Here is a 9,349-nt window from a genome sequence, read left to right as displayed (position 1 = left end):
ATATGCAGGAAATTGTTGCTTTTTGGGGAAATACCACTTTTACTAATGAATAACCATTAATTTTTGTCATTTTACTTTCACATTACAATGAACTTGGAACTTGGATGATGATCCATTTACTGTTTAGTTTCCAAATGAGCGCTCATTTTTTGTTTGTATTTTGTAGGCTTCTTTGTTTGAAATATTACTTTCTTGGCTAATGATAGTGTAGTTTTATCTGGAAGTAATGAAGCTACCTCTGTGGTGGGAATTCAGAATGGGAAATCATGCATTTACAAGCTAAGGACTTAAAAGGATTATATGAAATGTGGGAAAATCAATCGTGTTGTTATGAAGAAGTGGGGTATTAAATGAAAAAACTTCATACTAGCATGGTGTATTTCAGTAATCTTCTTGGCAGTAGTAAAGAAAATCAGCAGAAGTTAAACTCTCTGCAAATTTAAACTGGATTATTTTTGATCCTAGCTGTTCTCTCACTGAATATTGTGTGTTGTTGATCCAGCATGCTAAATTTGGCTTGTGGATGCGCTTGGATTTGCTTTTATTCAGTAGCCTTGAATTGAATTGCAGAGATGACTGCAATTCAAACTGTAGTTTGAATACATCTGTTAAGCATTGAATAATTTAGAGAATATAATTAATTTTTAGCATGTGTGTTTGCTTCTAGCTTTTTTCTATTTACTTTGAAATCTTTGTGAACTGCTAATGTTAAATGGAAATTATCCTTTCACACAAATCTGTAGTGGAATGGAGGCAAAAGTAGATCCTGCTGTTTGTTCCAGAATTTGCTTATACCCTGTTTTTATTGTAAGTGTAGTTGAGTAGGAGAGAGGGAGGAAAGGCCAAGTCATGTCCATCTTTGAGAGGAATGTGAAATACTGACATTCTCAGTAATGTATTTACAAGTAGCAGTATTTTGTCAAATCGGTCAAATTAGAAATACCCTAATTACAAAATACTTGTCAAAGTAGTATTTTGCAATGAGGGTTTTTCTAAAGCCCGTAGTATTCCTGTAACAGCAGATGTGGAATAGTTGTGGGATATTTGTAGTCCAAATACTTCCTAAATGGAAGAAGTGGAATTTCCCTTTGGAATTGGTGGTAAGGGGCTGCAGATGGTTACAGACAGGATGGGAGGCATGGGAAGAATGTGTGACCAGTAATACAGAAGGACTGTGACCAGGATAGCGTATATGGTTTGTATAGGTGTCAGGCATGGCCCTTCCCAATGATGGGTCTGGAAACATTCTTTTTTATTTCACATGGTGAATAAACAGAATTAGGGATTGACTGTAGTAAGTATCTTGAAGTAAGTGTATGGAGATTGCTTTAATTAAGGGATAAGAGTGCTATGGGACCTTTTAATTACGTGTATGTTTTCAACATTCTTCAGACTGTTTTGCCTAAATCAAAGCATGTTACAGCCAAGGAATGTTAGTTCATTTCATGTGTAGTTGATAATTTGATATGTGGTTGATAATTTAAAGGCCCAAAGCTGATGTATCAGAGTCTGTTTAAAGCCTTATAGACAACCTCCTTATGCCTACTGTATTGCAGTGTTAATAATCAAAAAGTGTGCAGGAATGGAGACTTTCTAAAATTACTCTGTACAGCCAGAAGCAAAATTCCTAACAACATAATCAAAACATGAAAATGTGTAAACAGGTTGTTACCGATGAGAGCTTCAGAGGAGCAGGAATTTTAATGACAGTAGTTTATATTAGAGGATTTGTTGTCTTTTGATACAGTTGTTACCAGTGCAGACTTTTGTAACTGTTTTTGAAATACCATGAAAGCAAATGTCTTTTTGTAAAAGTAATGTAAGCACTACCAATCTTGAAATTCACAAATTAGCTGGTCTCATGTTCCACAGCAACTCCAAGTGTTGGACTCAGGGCATGTTTGTGGCCAATGTGCCTGAAGGTGGCTCTGGTGAAAGTTAAGGGTCAAACTTCTGAAATATTAAGTATTAAATTACCTCCTAAAATATCAAGTAATTTTTTTTAATGTGCTGTCTACTCTACCAATTTCTATTTAATGTATTATTCCAGAATTCAGAAATTAGCTGGTCTCATGTTCCACAGCAACTCCAAGTGTTGGGCTCAGGGCGTGTTTGTGGCCAATGTGCCACAATGAAGATGGCTCTGGTGAAAGTTAAGGGTCAAATTTCTGAAATATTAAGTATTAAATTATCTCCTAAAATATCAAGTAGATTTTTTTAATGTGCTGTCTACTCTACCGATTTCTATTTAATGTATTATTCCACTTTCTACTGTGATACTTTGGTGAAATAGTTGACCTTCATGGAAAGACAGGCAGTAGGATTTCAAGTAGTGGTAGTATAGATACTGTTGGGGGATGTAGTCAAATTTGGTTAAAACTATTGTTATGCTAGATCCCAATGCTGAACAGCTGGGAAGAAAAGTATAAAAAATGAAGCTCTGGAGGAGTTGGGAATAAAGCTGCATTTCAAACTACTAATGGGTCTAATGCATGTAATGTGGGGGAAGGCCTGTATATTAACACCTTGAAAAAGCCTCCCTGCAGCAAGGAGGAAAAATCTGATTTCATGGGACTGAAACTGCTAAACTTCAAGTAACTAGCTGGCTTCTTACCACATGCAGAGGAAAGAGCAGCCCTGGATTTAATGGAGGCTTAATTGCAAATTAGGACTACACTATTGAAAAATAAATACCTAAATTCAAATGTCAAGCTGATACAAGCAAAGGAGAAAGTCAGTGTAGGGTGTGCATGAAGGAGCAGCTCACCTTTGAGCTCTGTGGGGCTGCAGGCAGAAGGTGGTGAATTACTGCTATTTTGTGGTGAGGAACCTGTGCCTCAGTCCACCAAGGCTTGTTTCTAAATCCTGATTTCAGTGTGCCTGATGAACCTCTTTGCCTAACAGAGGCTGTCACTGCAGGTGGTGTCTTCAACTGCTGTACCCAGCTGAGGGAAGGTGCAGCGTAACAAAATGTCTGTACTGGCTGGTGTTTGGAGAAAGATATGTCATGGTTTTCATCTTGTGAAGGCAGATAGGGAGGAGGAAAAGGTGCAGCTTGACCTCCCTGGTGAACAGAGGCTGGGGCCGAGGGGGAGGAGGAGGAGACATCAGCTGTTCCCTTCTTCCCAGCAAGCTGCCTGGCAATTGAAGTACCAAACACTTGAGAAAGGAAGAGTTCGGATTTAATTTGAAGCCTGGCTGTTCCAGCCTCTCTGGATAGACATTGGCAGGCTTGGTGAATACTGACTGCAAAGCTTAATATGAACTGTAAATATCACTGCAATTCAGTTACTGCATCACAGAGCTTGTCTTCAAGGGTCAGATGAAATGCTGACAGTAGGGGATGCTTCAGAAAAATGTTGATCTAGATAAGTAACAATGATGCCTCACAAATACACTCTCCTAGTCAGCAGTGATTTGGGGTTTGGAGTGTTGTTAGAGGTAGACACAAATGAGGCAAAAATCACTCAAAACTGGCAGTGGCTCCACCCTGGAGTTTCTATTCTGCTGGTGAACTTTAGCACATCAGGCACATTTATTTTCATTTCAGGCGAATAGCAGAAACACCCTGCAAACCAAATTACATTTTTAAAAGACAATTGGCATCATTAGTTTTGTAAGATATGGTATGTCATAATGAACCAATTGTTAAAATGTAGTGAAAGATTTTCTTCAAGTATGTATTAAAGTGTAAGTGCCTAGTGAAAGGCCCATGCACACAGTTCTATTGCTTGGTTTGTGACATTTTTCCCCTCTTCCATTTACAACTGAGCAACTTACTTTCATGAGCAGGAAATCCTGAGGCAATCATGGTTTTTACTCTAAGGAACAGAGCACAGAGGAGTAAAGTTGCTCAATTGTGGTGGCTGATATGAGGCCAGTAGAAAATATTACAAGAATAAAATCTAAAGGAAGGGCAGAACTTACTGAGAATTAATTTCTGGCAAAGGGTTTTTTGGTTTATTTGTTTCTGACTCCCAATTTCATGTGTTAAAATAGAATAAACTTTACAGCTGTCTAAGAAACAGAGCAATTGTGCAAACAATAGGTATGCAGCAATGGGGATAGTTTTTCCCTGATAAAGAGTTGTGGTCTTATGTATCTGCAGGGCAGGTTATTTCAGGATGGTGTCTTTGGTTTCACAGGCAGTAATTGGCTCCTTGGCTCTAGGAAAATAGAAATTCAGAGTGCAGGAAGAGAGCCTAAGGCACTGTGTGCTGGACTTTCCAACATTTCTGATAATTCAGTTTCCTTAAGGGGAATTCACAGTGGTGGATTTTTTTTTGTTTTGGGCTTGTTTTTTCTTGTTCAGGCCATTTTTTCCCCCTTACTATCACTTTCTTCTGGACTTGTATCATGCTCTGGACTTAAATGATCTTGTTTGGTCTCCATCTGCACCCAAGTTCAAAATCACTGTGGGGTCTTATCTGTGTTCCTGTTTGCCTGCAGTTTCTCTTGTGCTGTAGCTTCTGCTACTGCTGATTGAAATCTTCATCGCCAGCCTGTCCTTTTCTTTGCAATGGTGGCCAGTTTCTGCAACATTTGAGGGAAATGAGAAGGGATCAGAGTGGGTACAGCCTGAATAAAAGCCTTCACTACAAATAACATTAAACTACTGTTTGTATTTGTACTGGTTTTCTATACTTCACCCAGATTCTGAGATTGAGAACATGCCAATAGTTTCATAACTCTGTGTCTGTGTGCATATGTCTGCATATGTGTCTATGCATGTGTATCTATAAATGTGTTGAGATTAATACACATGAATTTGAGAACAGTTTATCTGTTTGCATGCTGGATCTCTCTGCTCCTACTAACTTTGTCACCCGATTAAGTGCTGCTTGCAGCACGTGTGGGTTGGCAGGGGTGTTGGTAGCTTTGGGTGTGCTCAGCACTTGGGAAGTTCAGGCTGTAGGGAGAATGGAGGTCACTGGAAAATAACATCATATGTGAAAGACAAAGCCCCAGATTTGGGGGTCCCATGAGTTAGCAGTAAGAGAGTTCTCCTCTTTCTACATTTTTGACCTTTCCTGAACTAAGCAACATCAAATCTTTTCACTGCAAGGAGTCACACCAAGTGTGGGGTGTGACCCAATTGCTTGGCTGGGCTGGGTCTACCCACTATGGCTGGGCAGGTGGGCAGCACTGATGGTTCTTGCAAAGCTGGCTGATGATGGAAGGCCTAAAGCTGTTTCCTGGCAGCAATTTTCAGTATTTTCTAGCTGCTTATCCCTTTTCTCTGAACTAATCATGTAACTTGTTCAGGAAAATAGCATGTGTGCTTTTAATGTTTTCCTTACATTCTCTCTAATTTACCATGATCCCAACGGTAAGTGAGCTGCAGTGGTGCCCTTGCAATAGAAGCAAGAAAAATAAGGGGAAAAAAATAAAAGGAGCTAAATCTAGTGAAACAAGCAACAGTGTGGTACTGAACGGTGCCCTCATTACTGTCACAAGACTGATGTACCCTTTGCCCTCCTGGTCTCTCTGGCATGACCTCAACCTATCATTGCCATGACAGGTCTATTGCAGTTTGGAGCAGCCCCATGAGCAGTGTCTGCAGATCACACATGATTACCTCTGACACCTGACATTTCCTTTCCTCCAAGAGAATTGCAGCCATGACCTCTAATCAGACTGGGTCCTTGAAACAAAATCACTTGAAGCAAATCCATTTCAAAGAAAATGGATTTAAAGCAGCTCCCTTTCTTGGTGTTTTTGTAAGGAAACTAATGCCACTACAGCACAGCTCTCTGTCAGACACTATGACAGCTTGATACTATTTTACTCTAAAAAAAGGAAAAGAGGAAAAACCTCTACCCCCAACCCCCTCCCTTATTATTGTTTTCAGGTGTTAGTTCCTTGGATTTATAGAAGCTCCACTGCATGTTCTGTGTGTTTAAAGCACACTACTCTCCTTTACTTGTCCTTCCCTGCTGCTTTCTGGCAGCTTGCCCCCTTATGTGTCCTCTGTGTTGCCTTGTCGATTGTTTGTTTTCTCCCCACATCTTTCTGTCAAGGTTTTGTCTTCCAAGCTGACTGCTGTTCCATGACTGGGCATCAGTCTGCTTGTGGGAGGTGGTGAGTGACTGCTTTTGCAGCACTTATTTAACTGTCTCTGTGTTGACTCATGGAATCTTTTGCTTTTTTTCACCCCGCTCTTTCTCCCCTCCCACTGGGGCTGTGTGGATGCTTGTGTAGCTGTGAAAACATCCTGCTTGAAGTGTGTTGTTTTACCTATCAGAAAGACTGTTTATTCAAAGCTCACTTTGAACAGGTTAGCTGTGAAACCCCCCCTTTTTTTTTTTTTTTTTTAAATTATTAGGTTTCACAGCAGTTGCTGGTGTGATCTTCAGGTCAAAAGAAAGATGTCTGGTTCCCACCTAGCTTTCCATAAGTGGTTAAGCTGCTAGACACTAGTGCTGTCTATTCATTTTGAAGTCACAGGCTGTGTTTCAAAGGAAAATGATTACTTAACTCCCCTGACCTAAGACTTGGCACAGACTGGGCCATTGAGATGTGAATTGCTTATTTTTATAGCAATTGACCTACACTTGAACATGACCTGTCCATCTCAGTGTGTGCTTGAGTTTTGTGCCAGGTGCTGTGGTGTCAGGAGTGTTTTCTCTCATCTTTCTTGTATGCTTGACCTCACCATCACGTATTCATTTCTTTCATATTTTTGTGATGAAATTGCTTGGGTGTCCTATTTGGAATCAGGGCTCTGTATTACTTAACCATAGCACACAGATGGGAATACACAGTTCCTACTCATTTATTTCCAATTCAACTAGCATAAAGGGGGAACAAAATATAAATATGCCATGGAGTGATGGGGGACAATAATAGGAACATGGTGCCTTCTTCCCAGCCACTTTCTTTTAGTTGTTCCTGCTCTCTTCACATTTCATTGCAGATGGCTTTTCTTCAATTTCTAATATTCATCTTCACAAGTCAAGGCGTCTCCCAGCCACCCTCTGTTTGTTTATCAACCATTTCCTTGTCCTTTCTTAAAGGTAAAGCTAAAGCCAGGTCACTCACCTTTGGTTCTGAAGTGCTGTCTCAGCCATAATCCCCCCTGGCCTCCCTTGCTGGTGGGTAACTGCTCCAAGTGGTTGTGGTGTGTATCCTATGTATCCCTGCTGAAAAGGAAGCAAAGTCATACTCTGGTCTGTCCTGGGTCTAACTTTAGCTGCATTTGTGAAGAGAGATGTTCACATTAAATGTATATATGGCATAAAGCTGGGAGGGGCCACACGTGCAATTGAAGATGAGAGCAAAATTCAAAATTAATTTAAAGGGTGAAATTTGAAAGGCAAAACGAGCTGTTTCAACTGAACAGTGGTAACAAACACTAGAGAACCAGTGGCCAGATGGCAGCTGCAGAAAAGGAGGAGTGTGGCATTCACATTCTCTGAACAAATCCCTTCGCCCCAGATTTTTCTCCTGGCAAGCTGAGAAGCCTCAGAGAAAAGGGACACAATTCTTATCTCATTTGCTTCTCCTGTGTTGTGCTCACATGTGGAATGTGTTTGGAGATTGTTTACCCACAGATGACTGTTTCACTGGATTCTGGTGTGAGTTGTTTTCACTCAATGGCCAATCAGGGCCAAACTGTGTCGGGACTCTGGAAAGAGTCACGAGTTTTTATTATTATCTTTTTAGCATTCAGTAAGTATCCTTTCTGTATTCTTTAGTAAAGTATAGTAAATATTCTTTAATATAATATGGTATTATAAAGGAATAAATTAGCCGTCTGAGAACATGGAGTCAGATGCATCATTCCTTCCTCCCTGCCACGGGGGGTCCCTTCAAATACAATAGAGGAGAGCTAGACAGCTGAGGTGTATTGTTGTGAAAAAGGAATACATTTTAAAGGGATGAATAAAGAGAAGTATTGCTCTACTCAGTATCTTACTTATCACTTACTTATCATTTACTTAGTGAAGTAACATTTCCAGCTTACCTGAAAAGATGCAGCTCAGTGAGACAGAGTGAAGAGGAGGCCAACGTGATTGATATAAGGTCTGGCAAACCTTACCTGAGAGGAGAGAGAGAAGAACACTGTAGTTGTTTGGGCTAGAGAAGAAGTGTCTGAGAGCAAACAAAGTTTATGAAGGCTTTTAGAAAGGGGGTTAAGGAATAATCTGTTCTCCATGTTTGTGGTAGATGGGATGAGGCTTAAAGCATAACCTCTCAGGTTGTGAGTAGATACTGGGAAGAGCTTTTCCCGGTAAGGACAGCTTGACTGGGACACTATTGAATCTTACCTCAGGAGACCTATAGAAAAAAGTAGAGGGGAGGTGAGTTAGATCTTGCCAAATTTCCTTTAACAATGTTTTGCTGTGTTTAACTGCAGTGAGGAACTGTTTCCTTGCTGGTGCTGATAAGGCAACCATCCCTTACCTCCTTTTTTAATGGGATGTGTGGAATGCTCTTAGCTGTGGGGGTCGATTTGTCTCCATTCTCCAGATGGAGTCTGTAGCTCAGGGCTGAGACATTCTGAGCAACCTCCTCATGAAACTGCATTTATTTCATCCTAAATTATCTTTGTTTTCTAGAGTGGGCATTGGTGAAGAGGAGCTTGGCCTCCGTGTTTATGTCTGTGCTCATTATGAGAGTCAGGGATAGTTTTGCACTGACCCTTCTTAGGACTACCTTCCTCCAGGGCAGATACATCTTGGAGAAAGCTGGTCAGAGCAGTCCAAAACAGAAAGGCAGCAATCTAAAAAGTAATCAGGGTGGGCAATGAGAGGTCCTCAACTTGACTTGGTTTAGCAGAGCAGATATACATTAGATCTTGCTTCTCCCCTGACACATATCCCCCTTTCTTCAAAAATGCTTCTGCTTCCTTGTTTCTAGCAGGCAGGAAAACCTGTCTTCTCCCTCAGATGCTCTCAAGCATCTTTGACAGCAGAAATTAAATTCCTTCAAGCCACTTGAGACTGCTGCTCTTAAAAACCCATTCTGCACTCCTCAGTCACAGAGGATTTAGAGGGAGAGAGAACCACTGTGACACAAAAATAAAATAATGCAGAAAAAATTGAGGTGAGAGGGCTGAAACTACAGCTGCATGACCCTTGGGTTTAACTGCATCATATTGAGCTTGTATTATCCAAATGTTTTACTGAGATTTTTTCCTGCTTTCCCAGCTCACCTTGCCCTTCAGTGTGGGAACCTGTGACCGTGTCTGAGGGCAGCTGGCTCTTCCTGAGGGCTCTGCCTCTGCCCCCAGTTCTCTCTGTCCATGTAGCCCTGTGGACAGAGCAGCTGCTGGGCTCAGGTTTGCCTTGTTCCAGGGGTGTGCCTGGCAGCAGGGCTGGGGCTGCACAAGGAGCTGGGAGGGGAC

Source organism: Passer montanus, unplaced genomic scaffold (genome assembly GCF_014805655.1).
Source record: "Passer montanus isolate IOZ18808 unplaced genomic scaffold, ASM1480565v1 scaffold36, whole genome shotgun sequence".
Taxonomy (NCBI): Eukaryota; Metazoa; Chordata; class Aves; order Passeriformes; family Passeridae; genus Passer; species Passer montanus.
This window is presented reverse-complemented; position numbering follows the sequence as displayed.